Here is a 17,893-nt window from a genome sequence, read left to right as displayed (position 1 = left end):
ACCTTTTTAAGTGACAAAATAAATGTATGTAGTAAGTATTCTGATTCAAAGAATAAAATGTCCTTATTTTTTAAAGTGGTATCTCATGAGGTATTTGTTTAGAAGGGAAATATCTACATAAAATTGGGTTTTTAAAGATTTTTTAGAATTTATTTATTAGAGAGAGAAAGAAAAGAAGGAGAGAGAGAGTGAGTGAGCAGGGAGGAACAGGGGCAGAGAGAGGACCAAGCTGGGAGCCAGACATGGGGCTTCATCCCACAACCCTGAGATCATGATCTGAGCTGAAATCAAGAGTCAGATGCTTAACCAACTGAGCCTCCCAGGTGCCCCTATATAAAATTGTAAAAGTTGTTTGATTCAGCAGATCTCTGTTGTTCAAAACCCCTTAAAAGCCCTTCATTTCTGAGACTCTGTGGATCTAAATTTGAAGTGTGTGTTGTCAGTTTTCTATAAGATGTGATAGGAGTTGTTAAGATTATGGAGTGAAAAAAATAGACTATAAAACTACTGTAATAATGAATGAGGGATGGGGTCATTAGGATTTATATATAACTCTGAAAATAGGACAGAAGAGACAGGAGGGTGCCTGGGTGGCTCAGTTGGTTTAGTGTCTGCCTTGGGTTCAAGTCAAGATTCCACGGTCCTGGGATTTAAAGGCCTTTCAGGCTCTCTGCTCAGTGGGGAACCTGCTTCTCCCTCTCCCTCTGCCTGCTGCTCTGCCTGCTTGTGCTCTCTCTCTCAAATAAATGAATAAAATCTTAAAAAAAAAAAAAGGGAGAAACAGGAAGGAGAATCAATAGAATTGGGGCTTTCCTGAAAATGAGCTCTGAAAAAAAAAATCTGAAATAACATTTTTATTATGTGATTCTTGTTCTAGGATTTTAAAATATTGAAACTTGTTATCATAATAAGAAAATTTAATTACCACAATGTTTGTCCTATAGAAAGATACTTATTATCTGTACAATTAAAACCTATTTAATAAAGAAATCCTGCTAAAAATGGATATGTTGGTTAAGCAGTAAAAAATGATTTTTGTAAGAATAACTTAAAGTGGTATCTTTTCTAAGTTAAAGCAACTTTAGGTAACTATTAAGAACTTCATATTCTGTTTTACTGTGATTCAAGCATTATATTTAGTCTGTTTATATTTCTAACTTAAAAAATAAGCTTGTTTTAAAAGTCTTTTGAGAGTTTCAGTTTAGCAACAGGAATTAAGTTTTTAACAACTAAGTGAAGAAGTATATGCTAACTTTTATTTTTTTAAAAGATTTTATTTATTTATTTGACAGACAGAGATCACAAGCAGGCAGAGAGTCAGGCAGAGAGAGGGGAAGGGAAGCAGTCTCCCTGCTGAGCAGAGAGCCCGATGGGGGCTCAATCCTAGGACCTGGGATCATGACCTGAGCCGAAGGCAGAGGCTTTAACCTACTGAGCCACCCAGGTGCCCCAGTATATGCTACTTTTAATATTCTTCACTGAAAGAAGAACTTTAAGAAGAACTTCTTAAGAAGGGGAAAAATTTTCCCCCTTTATTGGAAAAAGAGATGTATTGGCTTTCAAATTTACCAATATTTTAGCACTTTATTCCTATTGTGGAATTTAATTTTTCCTCCCATATTTTATTAGGGAAAATTTCAAAAATACAATAGTTGTTCAAAGGTCAACTGTACAATTAAATGTATAGTTCTTAAGTGCACCATTTCATGAGTTTTAACAAATGCTTATAACTGTGTCATCCAAATCCTTGTCAAGATACAGATCATTACTAATTTTCCCAGAGAGTTCCTCCGTGTCATTTTTAACTTATTTCTCATCCTTACCTATCCAGAAACCATTGTTCCATTTTTTTTCCATCAGGGATTAGTTTATTTTACTCACCATGATATTTTTGAGATTAATTTGCTATTTTATTTAATTTTAATATTTTATTATTTATTTATTTATTTTTAATTTAATATTAAAAATTAACATATATTATTAGCCCCAGGGGTACAGTTCTGTGAATCACCAGGTTTACACACTTCACAGCACTCACCATGGCACATTAATTTGCTATTTTAAACATCAGTAGTTTTTTTTTTTCTAAAAAAAAATTTTTTTTTATTTTTTAAAATTTTTTAATTTTTAATTTTTAATTTTTATTTTTCAGTGTTCCAAGATTGATTGTTTATATACCAACACCCAGTGCTCCATGCAATACATGTCCTCCTTAATACCCACCACTAGGCTCACCCAGCCCCCACCATCCTCAATTTGTTTCTCAGTGTCCACAGTCTCTCATGGTTTATCTCCCCCTCCGATTTCCCCCAACTCTCTTCGCCTCTCCATCTCCCAATGTCCTCCGTGTAATGCCTTATGTTCCGCAAGTAAGTGAAACCATATGACAGTTGACTCTCTCTGCTTGACTTATTTCCCTCAGCATGATCTCCTTCAGTCCAGTCCATGTTGATACAAAAGTTGGGTATTCATCCTTTCTGATGGCTGAGTAGTACTCCATTGTATATATGGACCACATCTTTCACAACGTTCCTCCAATTGAAGGGCATGCCATTTTGGCTCTTTCCACAGTTTGGCGACTGTGGCCACTGCTGCTATGGACATTGGGGTACAGATGGTCCTTCTTTTCACTACATCTCTATCTTTGGGGTAAATACCCAGTAGACAGACACATGAAAAGATTTTCACCATCATTAGCCATCAGGGAGATTCAAGTCAAAACCACAGTGAGATACCACCTTACCCCAGTTAGAATGGCCAAAATCAACAAGACAGTAAACAAGTGTTAGAGAGGATGTGGAGAAAGGGGAACCCTCTTAATACTGTTGGTGGGAATGCAAGTTGGTGCAGCCACTTTGGAAAACAGTGTGGAGATTCATTAAGATATTAAAAATAGAACATCAGTAGTTTTTTTCCTTTTTATAGTTGACTACTATTCTGTTTTTTTTTTTTTTAATTATTTATTTATTTGACAGAGAGAGAAGTCACAAGTAGGTAGAGAGGCAGACAGAGGGGGAGGGCGAAGCAGGCTCCTCGCTGAGCAGAGAGCCTGATGTGGGGTTCGATCCCAGAAACCTGAGATCATGACCTGAGCTGAAGGCAGAGGCTTAACCCACTGAGCCACCCAGGTGCCCCCACTACTATTCTAGTATATAAATATAATATGTTGGTGGACGCCTGAGTGGTGTTCAGTTGGTGGCTCTTATGAATAAAGCTACCTGAATATTTTTGTACAAAATGTTGGGCAGGCATGTATGACACAGCTAAGCAAGAAAATACCTTATTTGAGTCCTATTTATGATGTCTCGTTTACCTCATATGTCCTTCCTGCTCTCCTGAGTCTTCACTGAACAATTTTAATATTTCCCCTTGGTAGTCTGTGAAGAGATATTTTTATTTAGCATTTTAAAAAGAAAACAGGGGTGCCTGGGTGGCTCAGAGGGTTGAGCCTCTGCCTTCTGCTCAGGTCATGATCTCAGGGTCTTGGGATTGAGCCCCGCATCAGGCTTTCTGCTCAGCGGGGAGCCTGCTTCCTCCTCTCTCTCTGCCTGCTTCTCTGCCTGCTTGGGATCTCTGTCTGTCAAATAAATAAATAAAATCTTTAAAAAAAAACAAAAAGAAAACAAAAAAGAATGAGATCCAATCAAAAGTAATAACTATGTTTAATTTGTAAAGCTAAAAAATGTAGAACTAAAATACTGAACTGCAGTTATTGATATATTTGGGTGGAATTCATTCTTCTTCTTTTTTTAAAAAAAGATTTTATTTATTTATTTGACAGACAGAGAAGATAAGTAGGCAGAGAGGCAGGCAGAGAGAGAGAGGGGATGAGCCCGATGTGGGGCTTTATCCCAGGACCCTGAGATCATGACCTGAGCTGAAGGCAGAGGCTTAACCCATGGAGCCACCCAGGCATCCCAGTGGAATTGATTCTTAGGTCCTTATATTGTTCAGGAGGTAAGATATTGACCAACTATAGACTTCGTTTAGTTATGAAGACATATTAAAAATTTCAGATTAATCAGCAAATGAATAGGGTTTGTATCTTCCTAAGTAGAGAGAAAACATGCAATCATGGTAAAGTTATCTTTGTTTGATGTTGGAAATAGCTGTAAAGAAAGAGTAATTTTAGGTTTTAGCTGTCTCTGAAGCTTTATTCTGGTTAAAAATACTGATGCTGTCTTCTATATATTTCAGAAACTGGCCCAGCTAATCTACATTTTTTTTTTCTGATTAGTTTTAATACTGTAAGGTCTGTTAATGGAAAACTAAAGGCTTTCTTTCTCCCCTCCCCTGGCCTTGATAGAAAATGTCTTTATTTTGCCATAGATTTGTAAATTGCCATTTATGTTCTGTTAGTATTTTGAAAAGATTTTGTTGAATTCTTTTGTTGCAGTTGAGAAATTGATGTTCATTTAATTATCTCTCTCTAGGTAATCCATCATTTTTTTTTGCTCTGTGGAGCTTTTTTTTTTTTTAATCTTTAATGATCTGCAGTTTTTATGAATCCGTGTGAGAATTTATTTACATTTCTTGGGACTCATTTTGATTCCTTAATCTTAGGAAAATTTTCAGCCATGATCTTTTTGAGAATTGCCTCTTCCTTATTTCTTCTGTTACCTTCTTCTGGAACTCTCATTAGATCATATGTTGGACCATGTCATTTTATCTTTTATGATTCTTAACTCTTTCATATTTTTCATGTATTTACCTCTCTACTGCATTCTGCATGTTTTGTTTTGTTGTTTCCTAATTGTCTCTTCAGATGTTTTTACTTGCTTAGAGTTTTATATTTCAGTGATTATGTTTTTCATTTCTGCATTCCTTCAAAGAATCTGCTATGGTCTGGATATTTGTGTCCTTACAAAATTCAAATGTTATAACCTAATGTCCAGTGTGATAGTATTAGGCAGTAGGATCTTTGGGAGGTGATTAAGGTATGAGGGATAGAACCCTGATAGATGGGATTAGTACTCTAAGGACTCCCTAGCCCCATATACAATGCAAGGTTATGATCTGGAGATCATCTGTCACTAGAAAGAGAATCTGGCCATGTGGCATCCCAATCTTAGATTTCCAGTCTCCACAACTGTGAGAAATTAATTTCTGTTGCTTATAAGCACATGGTGAGTAGTATTTTGTTATAGAACACTGAACAGGTTAAGACAGCATCTAAAAATTTAATGTCAATCAAAACTTGGGGGGATTTTTTCAGAATTTGGCAGGATGATTCTGAAGTTTTATCTATAAGAAAATGTTTGAATATATACATACATCAAATCATTATTTCATATGCCTTAAGCTAATACATTATAATAATAATACTACATTATTATATGTGTCAGTTTTATCTCAGCAAAATTGGAAAAAAAGTGAGCTTTTCAAAAGATAAGAATGAATTGCTACATGCTTTATCAGATATTAAAACATGCCCTAATCTTATAATAATTAAAAATGTAACACTGTTGTAGGAATAAGCAAACCAGTAAAAGAATAAATGAGTCCAGTGGGGAAAATAATGATAGATAGTCAATAAATTCACAATACTTCATATACAAAAATAAATTTTAGAAAAGATCAAATGCAAAGGAAAAGATATATATATATTAGAAAATATGAGACTTAATTTTTATAGTCTCAGTAATAGAGATTACCCTATCTAAAAGATTGCTAGTTATGGTGACATACAAGTTATTAGCTTCTATGGGATAAAGCTGCCATAAACAAAGTCTAAAAACCAGCAGCCGAGAGGAAATATTTGCCTCATGCAAAATGGAAGAAAGGATAAATATCTTATTTATAAAACATTCATACAAATCAAAATCCTACAAATCTGCAAGACCCAAGTGTGATGAATGCAAAGAAAATCACACTTGGAAAATCTTAAAGGAAGCCAGAAGTAGAAAAAAACCCATTATTTTCAAAGGCACAGTAATACAATTGGCAGTGGACTTCTCAGTAATAATTATTCATCCCCAAAGACAATGCATTGACACTTTAAAGTACTAAAAAAATAACCACCAACCTAGAAATCTCTTCTCCTAAAATATCTTCAAAAATGAAAGTGTGAATCTCAAGTTAATTAAATTTTGAGTGAATCTTTCTAAGTGAAAGAAGCCAGATCTAAGAGACTGTGCAATATCCAGTGCATTTATAGGACTTTCTGGAAGATACAAAACTATAGGGATGGAAAACAAGTCTGTGATTGATAAGTGTTGATAGGCATTGACTGTAAATGGAATGCTTAAAAGAATTTTGGGGAGTGATAGACTGTTCTGTATGGTAAAGTAGTAGTGGAAGCATTACTCTGTACGTCAAAACCCATAAAATTACACCACAAACTGAACTATGCAGTATGTGAAAATTCAGTCAGGATTCAGGAGCATTCCAAGATGGAATGCAGACTGTGAAAATACCTGTAACTGTTTCACTAACCAAATGACATCACTTTAGTGAAAGAAATTGGTGGGAAGAGACCCTGACTTAAGTAATTTTGGAAAACAGTATCAGATGAGATACTGCAAGGATAACACCGAAAAGTTACATAAACCCTCTCTCTAGTTGGTTAATTTGTTTCTCATGGGAGTAAGACTGAAACTACAGGTATGCCAGAGTTGAACAAATAAGCAAAAATTGTAGATGAGGAGTAGGTAGAATTTTTTTCTCTGTTGAAGAAAGAAGTTACAGATAAGCTAGACTAAGCTCTATGGTGCTAAATTAGAGTTTGAGATACCAGCATGAACTCACGATTTCATTGTATGCAGATAAAAAGATAGAGAAATATAGATAGATGTATGTATGTATGTGAATTAGTATATTCTAGCTCTGCTGAAAAAGCCTAGAAATAGTGACAACCCAGTATCAGCAACCATATAAAGGGCCCAGATCTTTGTTCTAAATATCATTATCTAATAAAAGAAACCAGGACTTTTTGGAGAAATGGCTCATTCCAGGGTTGGATATCTTGTAGTGCTGGAAAGTAAGGAACACCTCAAAAGAATATAGAAGCCAACCTGAAAGAGCTTCTCATGGACAAAGCTGGAACAATTTGAGCAACAAAATAAGTAATGATAGTATTGGATAATTACCCAAAGAATAGAGTAAATATCCATTATTTTCTACTGATAAAAATATATGATTGAATAAATGGGGGAGACAGAACAAATCTTCTTTATAGGAGATTCCAATTAATAAATGTAGAAGGAAGGAGAGAAATAGAAAATTGCCCTTAAAACATTATAGTAATAATTGCTACAGGCAAGATCCACTGATGAATGCTAATATTAGTGGGTGAAACTCATATGTGAAACAAAATAGTTGCATAGTAGTATCTTCCCCAAATTATTTGGTAAGTTACTGTAAATTTAAAAAAAATTGAAGTATAATTAACATACAGTGTTATATTAGTTTCAAGTATACAACATATTGATTCAACAATCTTATATATTACTCAGTGCTCACAAAATCAATGTAGTCCCCATTTGTCACCATACTATGTTACTACAATATTATTGACTATCTTCCTCATGCTGTAATTTTCATGTGCGTGACTTATTTTATAACTGGAAGTTTAATACTTCTTAATTTCCTTTATATATTTCACCCATCTGTCCACCCGCTACTCCTCTAGCAAATACCAGTTGTTCTTGTATTGAAGAGTCTGTTTGTTTGTTTCTGTGTTCATTTGTTTTGTTTTTAGACCCCACATGTAAGTGGAATTCTATGGCGCTTGTCTTTCTGTATCTGAATTATTTCACTTAGCATAGTACCCTTAAGCCCATCCACATTGTCCCAAATGGCAAGATCTCATTCTTGATTATGGGTGTGTAATATTCCATTGTAAACACATACCACATTTTCATTATCCACCTATTAGTGGGAACTTGGGTTGCTTCTATGATTTTGCTATTGTGAATAATGCTGTAGTAAACATCATGGGGTATCTGTCTTTTTGAATTAGTGTTTTTGTTTTCTTTAGGTAAATACCCAGTAATGGAATTACAGGATCTTACAGTATTACAATTTTTAATTTTTTAAAAGATTTTATTTATTTATTTGACAGACAAAGATCACAAGTAGACAGAGAGGCAGGCAGAGAGAGAGGAAGAAGCAGGCTCCCTGCTGAGCAGAGAGCCCATTGTGGATCCCAGGACCCTGGGATCACAACCTGAGCTGAAGGCAGAGGCTTTAACCCACTGGGCCACCCAGGTGCCCCTACAATTTTTAATTTTTTGAGGTATCTCTTTACTGTTTTCTGTAGCAGCTGCACCAGTTTACATTCCCATCAAAAGCAAGAGTTCCTTTTCCTCCACATCCTCACCAACACTTGTCATTTCTTGTCTTTTTGATTCTAGGTGTTCTGACAAGTGTAAGGTGATATCTCATTGTGGTTTTGGTTTGCATTTCTCTGTTGATTAATGATGTTGAACATCTTTTCATGTGTCTGTTGGTCATTTCCATGTCTTCTTTGGAAAAATGTTCAGGTCTTCTGCCCATCTAATTTAATTATTTTTTTGGCATTGAGTTGTATGTATTCTTTTTTTTTTTTTTATTGAAGCATAGTTGGCACACAGTGTTTCATTAGTTTCAGGTATACAACATAGTGCTTTGACAAGTTGTGCTCATCATGAGTGTAGCTACCATCTGTCATCATATAATACTGTGTAAGTTCTTTATATTTTGGATATTAACCCTTTTTCAGATATATGATTTGCAGATATCTACTCTCATTCAGTAGGTTGCCTTTTAGTATTGTTGATGTTTTCTTCCCTATATAGAAGCTTTTTATTTTATTGTACTCCCAATAGTTTACTTTTTTCCCCTTGCCTGAGGAGACATGTCTAGACATGTCTAGACATGGATTTTGCTAAGGCCAAAATCCAAGGCCAATTACATATGTTTTCTTCTAGGACTTTTATGGTTTCAAGTCTCAGGGTTAGGTCTTTAATCCATTTTGAGTTTACTTTCATGTATGGTATTAGAAAGTGGTCCAGTTTCATTCTTTTGCATGTAGCTGTCCAGTCTTCCCAACATTATTGAGGAGACTATCTTTTCCTCATTGTATATTCTTGCCCCACCCTGCTGAAGATTAATTGACCATATATTGATGGGGTTTATTTCTAGGAACTCTTTTTTTTTTTTTTTTTGAGAGAGAGAGAGCGAGATAATGTGCAGGGTGGGGGGAGGGTAGAGGGAGAAGCAGACTCCCTGCTGAGCAGGGAGCCCAGTATCAACTCAATCTCAGGACCTTGGGATCATGACCTGAGCTGAAGGCAGATACTTAACTGACTGAGCCATCCAGGTGCCCTAGGCTTCTGTTTGGTTCTGTTGGACTATGTAACTGTTTTTGTGCCAGTACCATACTATTTTGATTATATATTTTATATATAAAATAAAATATTATAAATAATATATAAATATAAATATTATATATATAATATATAAATATTATAAACAATAAAATATTATATATTTTGATACAGCATTGTAGTATATCTTGAAATCTGGGATTATTATACCTCCAGCTTTGTTTTTTCTCAAGATTGCTTTGGCTATTCAGGGTCTATTGTGGTTTCATACAAATTTTAGTATTGTTTGTTCTCATTCTGTGAAAAATGCTGTTGGTGTTTTGATAGGGATTGCACTGGATCTGTAGATTCCTTTGAGTAATATGGACAGTTTAACAATTTTAATTCTTTCAATCCATGAGCACTGAGTATCTTTCCATTTGTTTTTGTTGTCTTCAGTTATTTTATGAATGTTTTCTAGTTATTCCTTTGAGTAGTATGGACATTTTAACAATTTTAATTCTTTCAATCCATGAGCACTGAGTATCTTTCCATTTGCTTTTGTTGTCTTCAGTTTTTTTCATTAATGTTTTCTAGTTTTCCGGCTAAATTTATTTTAAGGTATTTTATGATTTTTGATGTAATTATAAATGGGATTTTTTTCTTAATTTCTCTTTCTGCTATTTAATTATTGGTATACAGAGATCGATTTTGTATCTTTCAATTTTACTGAATTCATGTAACAGTTCTAGTAGTTTTTTGATGGAGTCTTTCAGGTTTTCTGTAAATAGTATCTTGTTATCTGCAAATAATGAGTGTTTTACTTCTTCCTTACCAGTTTTGATGAATTTTCTTCCTTTTTCATGTCTGATTGCTGTGGCTAAGACTTCCAGTACTATGTAGAATAAAAGTGATGAGAGTGGACATCTTAGAGGAAAAGCTCTCAGTTTTTCACCATTGAATATGATGTTATCTGTGGGTTTTTCAAATATGGCCTTTATTATGTTGAGGTGTGTTGCTTCTAAACTCACTTTGTTGAAAATTTTTATTAAGAATGTATGTTGTAGGAGGGGAGACAAGATGGCAGGGAAGTAGGAGGAGGCGCCGTTTCAACCTGTACCCTAAAGTGAGCTGATTACCTACTAAAGAACTCCAATCACCCATGAAATCAGCCTGAGGTCAGAATTATACACATCTGGATCTTTACGGGGGCAGAAGACTCCAGTGGGCAGGTAAAGCGGAGTGGGAACTCAGACTGATATCGAAAGATAAAAGGGGGAGGGAGCCACCAGAGGCGACCCATTGGAAAGTAATATGAGAGTGCCCTGCTTCTGGGGACCAGCATTAACTTAGAGTCTGGTTGAAAGCACTCAAAAAGAGCAGAGGATCGTGGGGGGAAATTGTGGGAATTGGGGTGGTTAGGGCCAGTGGCTTTAGTCCCTGGACCCAGGACAGCCACCCCTGGCGCTGAGCCAGAGAGAGTGTTGTGGAGAAACTAGGTCTTGGTCTCCGAGCCGCCAGCGTCTGGCTCCCGTGAGGGGCTGGGACCCTCGCTAGCCGGCAGAACACCATGCTATACTGTCAGAGCTTGAGACACGCGCGCCCACACCCTCCCCTGTGAGAGGTGCGCGCAGGTGCCAGCCCGGTGCTCTCAGATCCGGAAAGACCAGGCACTCCCAGCCCGGGCCAGCGGGAAAAATCTCAGCGTGCGATCGCTGCTTGGAACCTCTCTGGCGGTCTGGAGCTGCCCAGAAAGCCTCCGCTGTCGTGGTTTTGGGTACAAGCAGGAGTTCCTGTATCCCCAGGGATCGTGACTCGGAACCTGCTCGGCCAGTGGCTGAGGGGGAACTTAATGTGCTCTAGAGACCCAGAGGGGAACAGACTGAGGCTTCTCTCTGAGAGGGAGGTCAGGGTGCAGTTTGCTTTTCTCTAAATCTCCAAAAACCATCAAAAACTGTCAAGGCGAGAGAAAAGAAAGGAACAAACATAAAAACCTCCAGAGAACAAAAGCCTGAAAAACCAGTTTCCTCAGAGCCCACCCCCTTGAGGAGGGTGGGAGGACTTAACTCAGGGAACATTGTCTGAAAACCCACAGGGCAGGCCCCTCCCCCAGAGAACAAACCAGGAAAAAAAAAGGGGGGGGGAACCGACAGGAGAACAACCACCACTACTACTTCATAGATACAACTTTTGTTTTTGATTCGTTCCCACTATTCTGGTTCTTTTTTTTTTTTTTTTTTTATATAGATAATTTTTTAACCTACTTACCATCACAGTGAGATGTACAGTATATCAAATTCCATAATAACCTTTTAACCTAAACTTTTTGATACATATACCCGTGTTTTTCTTTTGCTTTTCTATTTTTAAATTAAAAAAATTTTTAGTTTAGTTTATTATTTTTTCAATTTTTAAAAAATTTTTTATTTATTTATTTGACAGACAGAGATCACAAGTAGGCAGAGAGGAAGGGGGGGGGAAGCAGGCTCCCCGCTGAGCAGAGAGCCCTATGCGGGCCTCGATCCCAGGACTCTGGGATCATGACCTGAGCCGAAGGCAGAGGCTTTAACCCACTGAGCCACCCAGGCGCCCCTTATTTTTATTTTTTAATATTCATATAGAGTTAAACTTCAAGGTGATCCCCTTTCCCCAATCAGTGCTACCCCTATAGATAAATTAAAAAAAAAAAAAGATTTTATTTATTTATTTGACAGAGAGCAAGAGGGAGAGCACAAGCAGGGGGAGGAACAGCAGAGAGAAGGGGTGAAGCAGGCTCCCCACTGAGCAGGGAGCCCCATGCGGGACTCACGGGACTCGATCCCATGACCCTGGGATCATGACGTGAGCCGAAGGCAGTCACTTAACCAACTGAGCCACTTAGGTGCCCCAGTAAACTAATTTTTAATACCCCTTTATCTTAGGAAGGTTGAGTCCTTTAACAAAGATATCAAGATACATCCAGGAAGAATCAAAATAACCTTCATCATCCACACTGAGAATTTATAACCACTCTCCCATCTTTTTCTTCTGCCATGGTTTCTGTGTATTTGTGTTTGTCCTGATAGTATATAAATCTTATACTTGGGGTTCTTTTTGATGAGGTTCTTTTTTTTTGCTTTTATATATATATATATATATATATATATATATATATATATATATATTTGTAATATATATATAATTTTTAATAATTTTTTTGCTTTTATATATATATTTAATATATATATAATTTTTTTTCTCTTGTCATATACTTTTATCAGCCTTTTTGTTTGTCTGTTTTTGTTTGTATACATCATAAATCTTACCTTGGGGCCCATTTGGGCTGAACCTTCTCTTTATCTTCCCTTTTTTTTCTGTCTCTCTCTTTTTTTCTTTTTCTTTTCTTTTTTCTCTCATTTGGGTGGGGAATCCTGATTGCTAGAAGCGTTCCAGGGTGCACCTTGACTGCACCACGGTAGATACATCCATCTACATCCGTTCAGCCATCTCTCACCAAAATGACTAGGAGGAGGAATGCCCAACAGAAGAAAAATACAGAGGATGGGCCTTCTGCAACAGAGCTAATGGCTATCAACATAGACAATATGTCGGAAAGAGAATTCAGGCTAACAATTACCCAGGCAATAGCTAGGCTGGAGAAAGCCATGGATGACCAAACGGAATTGATTAGGGCAGAACTGAAAGCCACCAGGGATGATGTTCACAATGTTAGGGCAGAACTGAAAGCTACCAGGGATGATGTTCACAATGCTCTCAATGAGTTCCAATCTAATCTAAATTCTTTAAAAGCTAGGGTAACTGAGACAGAAGATAGAATTAGTGATCTGGACGACAAACAGATAGAGAGAAAGGATCAGGAGGAAGCCGGGAACAAACAGCTTAGAAGCCATGAAAACAGAATCAGGGAAATAAATGATGCCATGAAACATTCCAACATCAGAATTATCGGAATCCCTGAAGGGGAGGAGAAAGAAAGAAGTCTAGAATATATAGTGGAACAAGTTCTTCATGAAAATTTTCGCAGTCTTGTGAATGGAATCAGCGTTCATGTACTAGAGGCAGAAGGGTCTCCCCCCAAGATTATAGATTCCAAAAAAAATCAAGGCACCTGACAGTAAAATTGAGAAATCATAATTGTAGACACAATCTCTTGAAAACCGCTAGGACAAAGAGGCTCCTTACGTACAGAGGAAAGCCCATCAGAATAACATCAGACCTGTCCACAGAAACCTGGCAAGCCAGAAAGGACTGGCTAGATATATTCAGGGTACTAAATGAGAAGAACATGCAGCCAAGAATACTTTATCCAGCAAGATTGATATTCAAAATAGATGGAGAGATAAAGAGTTTCCAAGACTGGCAAGGCTTAAAAGAGTATGCGACCACCAAGCCGACACTGCAGGAAATATTAAGGGGGGTTCTGTAAAAGAGGAAAAATCCTAAGAATAGCATTGAACAGAAATATAGAGACAATCTACAGAAAGAAAGACTTCAAAGGTAACATGATGTCAATAAGAACGTATCTATCAATAATCACTCTCAATGTGAATGGCCTAAATATACCCATAAAATGACACAGGGTTGCAGATTGGATAAAACGACGGGTCCCATCCATATATTGTCTACAAGAGACCCATTTCAAACCTAAGGATACACAAAGACTGAAAGTGAAGGGATGGAGAAGCATCTTTCATGCCAATGTACCTCAAAAGAAGGCCGGGGTAGTGATTCTCATATCAGATAAATTAGATTTTAAACTAAAGACTGTAGTCAGAGATATAGAAGGACACTACATTATTCTTAAAGGGACTATCCACCAAGATGATCTAACAATTGTAAATATCTACACCCCCAATATGGGAGCAGCCAATTACACAAGAAAACTATTAATCAAGATAAAGAGTCATATTGATATGAATACATTAATAGTAGGAGATCTTAACATGCCTCTCTCAGTAATAGACAGATCATTGAAGCAGAAAATCAATAAAGAAACAAGAGCATTGAATGACACATTGGACCAGATGGACCTCATAGATCTATACAGAACATTCCACCCTGAAACAACAGAATACTCATTCTTCTCAAGTGCACATGGAACCTTCTCAAGAATAGACCACAGACTGGGTCACAAATCAGGACTCAACTGATACCAAAAGACTGAGATTATTCTCTGCATATTCTTGGATCACAGTGCTTTGAAACTGGAGCTCAATCACAAGGAAAAGTTTGGAAGGAACTCAAACACCTGGAAGCTAAAGACCACCTTGCTTAAGAATGCTTGGATCAACCAGGAGATAAAAGGAGAACTTAAACAATTCATGGAAACCAATGAGAATGAAGACACTTCGGTCCAAAACCCATGGGATACAGCAAAGGTGGTCCTAAGGGGGAAATACATGGCCATTCACGCCTCCCTCAAAAAAATTGAAAAATCCAGAATACACCAGCTGTCTCTACACCTTAAAGAACTGGAGAATCAACAACAAATCAAACCAGCTCCACACATAAGATGGGAAATAATAAAGATTAGAACAGAGATCAATGAGGTAGAAACTAGAGATACAGTAGAACTTATCAATGAAACCAGAAGCTGGTTTTTTGAAAGAATCAATAAGATCGATAAACCATTGGCCACACTAATCCAAAAGAGAAGAGAGAAAGCTCAAGTTAATAAAATTATGAATGAAAAGGGAAAGATCACAACTAACACCAAGGAAGTAGAAACAATCATCAGAATTTATTATCAACAGTTATATTCCAATAAGCTAAGCAACCTAGATGAAATGGATGCATTCCTGGAAAAGTATAAACTCCCAAATTGAACCAGAATGAAATTGACAACCTGAATAGACTGATATCTAGTAACGAGATTGAAGCAGTGATCAAAATGCTCCCAAAAAACAAGAGCCCAGGACCTGACAGATTCCCTGGGGAATTCTTCCAAACTTTCAAAAAAGAAATAACAACTATTCTCCTGAAGCTGTTTCAAAAAATTGAAGCAGAAGGAAAACTTCCAGACTCTTTTTATGAAACCAGCATTACGCTGATCCCCAAACCAAAGACCCCACCAAAAAGGAGAATTTCAGACCAATATCCCTATTGAATATGGATGCTAAGATTCTCAACAAAATCCTAGCAAACAGGATGCAACAGCACATTAAAAAGATTATCCATCATGACTAGGTGGGATTCATCCCTGGGTTACAAGGATGGTTCAACATTCACAAATCAATCAATGTGATAGAACAAATCAGTAACAGAAGAGAGAAGAACCACATGGTCCTCTCAATGGATGCAGACCTTCAGTTTGTTTCTTGAGATTAAGAGTCTTATTTATGGTTTGTCTCCCTCTCTGGTTGCATCTTGTGGTGATCAGTCTTTTTTTCAGGATCATGAGATTATAGAATTTTAGAGGTGGAAGTGACTTGAGATAATTTGTAATCCAACCCAAAACCCAGAGCTTTTAAGAGACTCGTACTCTGATCTTCCTACTCCTTGTCTAAATCTCTTCCATTAATATATATAATAAATTAACTGGACTAATGCAGTCAACATAAAATTGGGCCAGATTGTAAAGGGTTAGATAGTAAAGTTTCTTTAAAGAAGTGAAATACAAAAGATAATAAAAGTCAAAGAACGAGACTTTCTTACTCCACTAAACTGTATTTAAGTACCTAACTATGCTGTCATTAACAAAGTTACTAATTTTTTTCCATATCAACCTAAATTGGTGATGATATTTTAGAAAAAATTTGAATGTTTTAAATCAATCTTTACATAATCTGAGTCAACAGATTAGTTTACATTGAATCAATAATGTATGTTTTTTAGATGTTAGCGACAACATTTTTGTTGATTTCCTTATCAGATTACATAATAACTGATGAGTTAGCTCCTTGGCCTTTCATCTAAACCACTAGGGTATTAGGATGAGTGGAGATGAACCAGTGGAAGAGGGGTCACAAATTCATTTTCTTTCAGGATTCGGGTAGTTTGCATGTGATATGGATAAGCTGTGTTGAACTGGAGAGCCTTTGTCTTCAGTTAAACTTGTATTTGCCATTCAGCTCCAAGAACGTGTTGCCATATAGAATAATGGGCTCTGTATTATCAGTTCTTCCAATTACTGAAGAGAAACGAGAAATCCAGACTTTAATATGAAATCTGTCAGATTGTAAAAGTAGAAAGTAGGTTGAAAGTTTTTAAACAAACTATATTTCTCAGGCAAATCATCTATACAGTGGGGATAAAAGAGCTCTACCATAGAACTTTCACTTTTAAAATATGCATTCATTTGGTAACCTTTGAAAAACCATTACTCAATCTTGCCCTTTGAGAATTTGAAATTTAATGATCACTTAATTAACCATGCAAATGAATTACTATATTCTCACATAGTATATATTATGTGTGATAATAGAATTATGGAGAAAGTAGTATGGGAGTTCAGAGAAAGGATGCATTAGATTTATTAAATATATGAACAGAAGGAAATCTTAGAATTTCAAATTAGCAATAAATTAAAGCCAGAGGAAATTTGGGTATTCCAAAATAGCAATGATTTGCTAAGGAAATTGTGAAGGAAAACTGGGTATAATTAATGGTATAATATGTGGTAAATAACATTAAGCAGCATTTCAGTGCCCCATAAAATTGGTTATGCTATGAGTAGAATCATACCCCTTTATAATTATAATGATTTTTAGAATATATATCTCTATATCATGGAAAACTGATAAAATGGGTGTGGTCTACAATGTTGAAAGGTGACAGTATAATATACTTTTACTATATTAAGATTTTAATTTTCCTACATGTTTTATATTAAACATTATTATCTTTTTATTGGAACTTTTCATTTTTATCTTTCATTAGTTCTTTAAGCAGCTTTTAAAAGTTATTAATAAAAATCCTTACTGTCAATGAGAAAAATCTATTAAATTTGGTAAGAAAATCCCATCTGTAACTTCAATAAAGTATCTAAGAATATAGAATCTTAGAAGTGTTTATTTTTTATTATCTGCCTTAGGACTACAAGGATTTAAGTGTTTTTATAAAACAATAAAAGAAGAGTAATTTGATGGTTTATTTACTCTTTATAACCTTTAGAAAGTGTCATGCTTTTTTAAAAAATGCTTGCTTCAGGCTGTAGTTTTACAAGATGTGCTGTGTATTGGTCAGGCCTCTTCAATTCTTGACCCTGAACAGATTCAGGGACATAGTACATACAGCGGGCACATGTCCAAGCAGCCAAAACTGTAACTGGATACTTCTGTTCTCCTTTTCAAACTCATAATCTACCTCCTACGAAATTGTGCAATTCAGTTTCTTACGTGGTCTAATAAAATACTAATCATTCTTTCAGATAGTTTCTTAGTTTGATTAGCTACAAAGTATTCAAGATAAATATCATTAATATGCATGGAATAGCCTAAAAGTTCATATTTTAAAGAACCTCTTTCCTAATTGGTATTAAAGCTACTGTTTTCATATTACTCAACTTAGTCTATTATAAAGATTTCTGAAATAGAAAAATATTCTAAGAACATTCATAGCAATTCTTAATGCTTTTGTTTTTCTATACAACAAATATTTCTAGTTGT

At 36.0% G+C, this 17,893-nt stretch overlaps 1 protein-coding gene across 2 annotated transcripts in view; it reads left to right on the top strand.

Moving 5' to 3' along the window:
* Nucleotides 1-17,893, top strand: part of CCDC73 (coiled-coil domain containing 73) — a 175,304-nt gene that overhangs the window by 60,037 nt on the left and 97,374 nt on the right. The gene's annotated exons all lie outside the window — the stretch shown is intronic.

Source organism: Mustela lutreola, chromosome 1 (assembly GCF_030435805.1).
Source record: "Mustela lutreola isolate mMusLut2 chromosome 1, mMusLut2.pri, whole genome shotgun sequence".
Lineage (NCBI taxonomy): Eukaryota > Metazoa > Chordata > Mammalia > Carnivora > Mustelidae > Mustela > Mustela lutreola.
The sequence above is the reverse complement of the archived record's forward strand: the minus strand, read 5'-3'. Positions and strand labels throughout refer to the sequence as shown.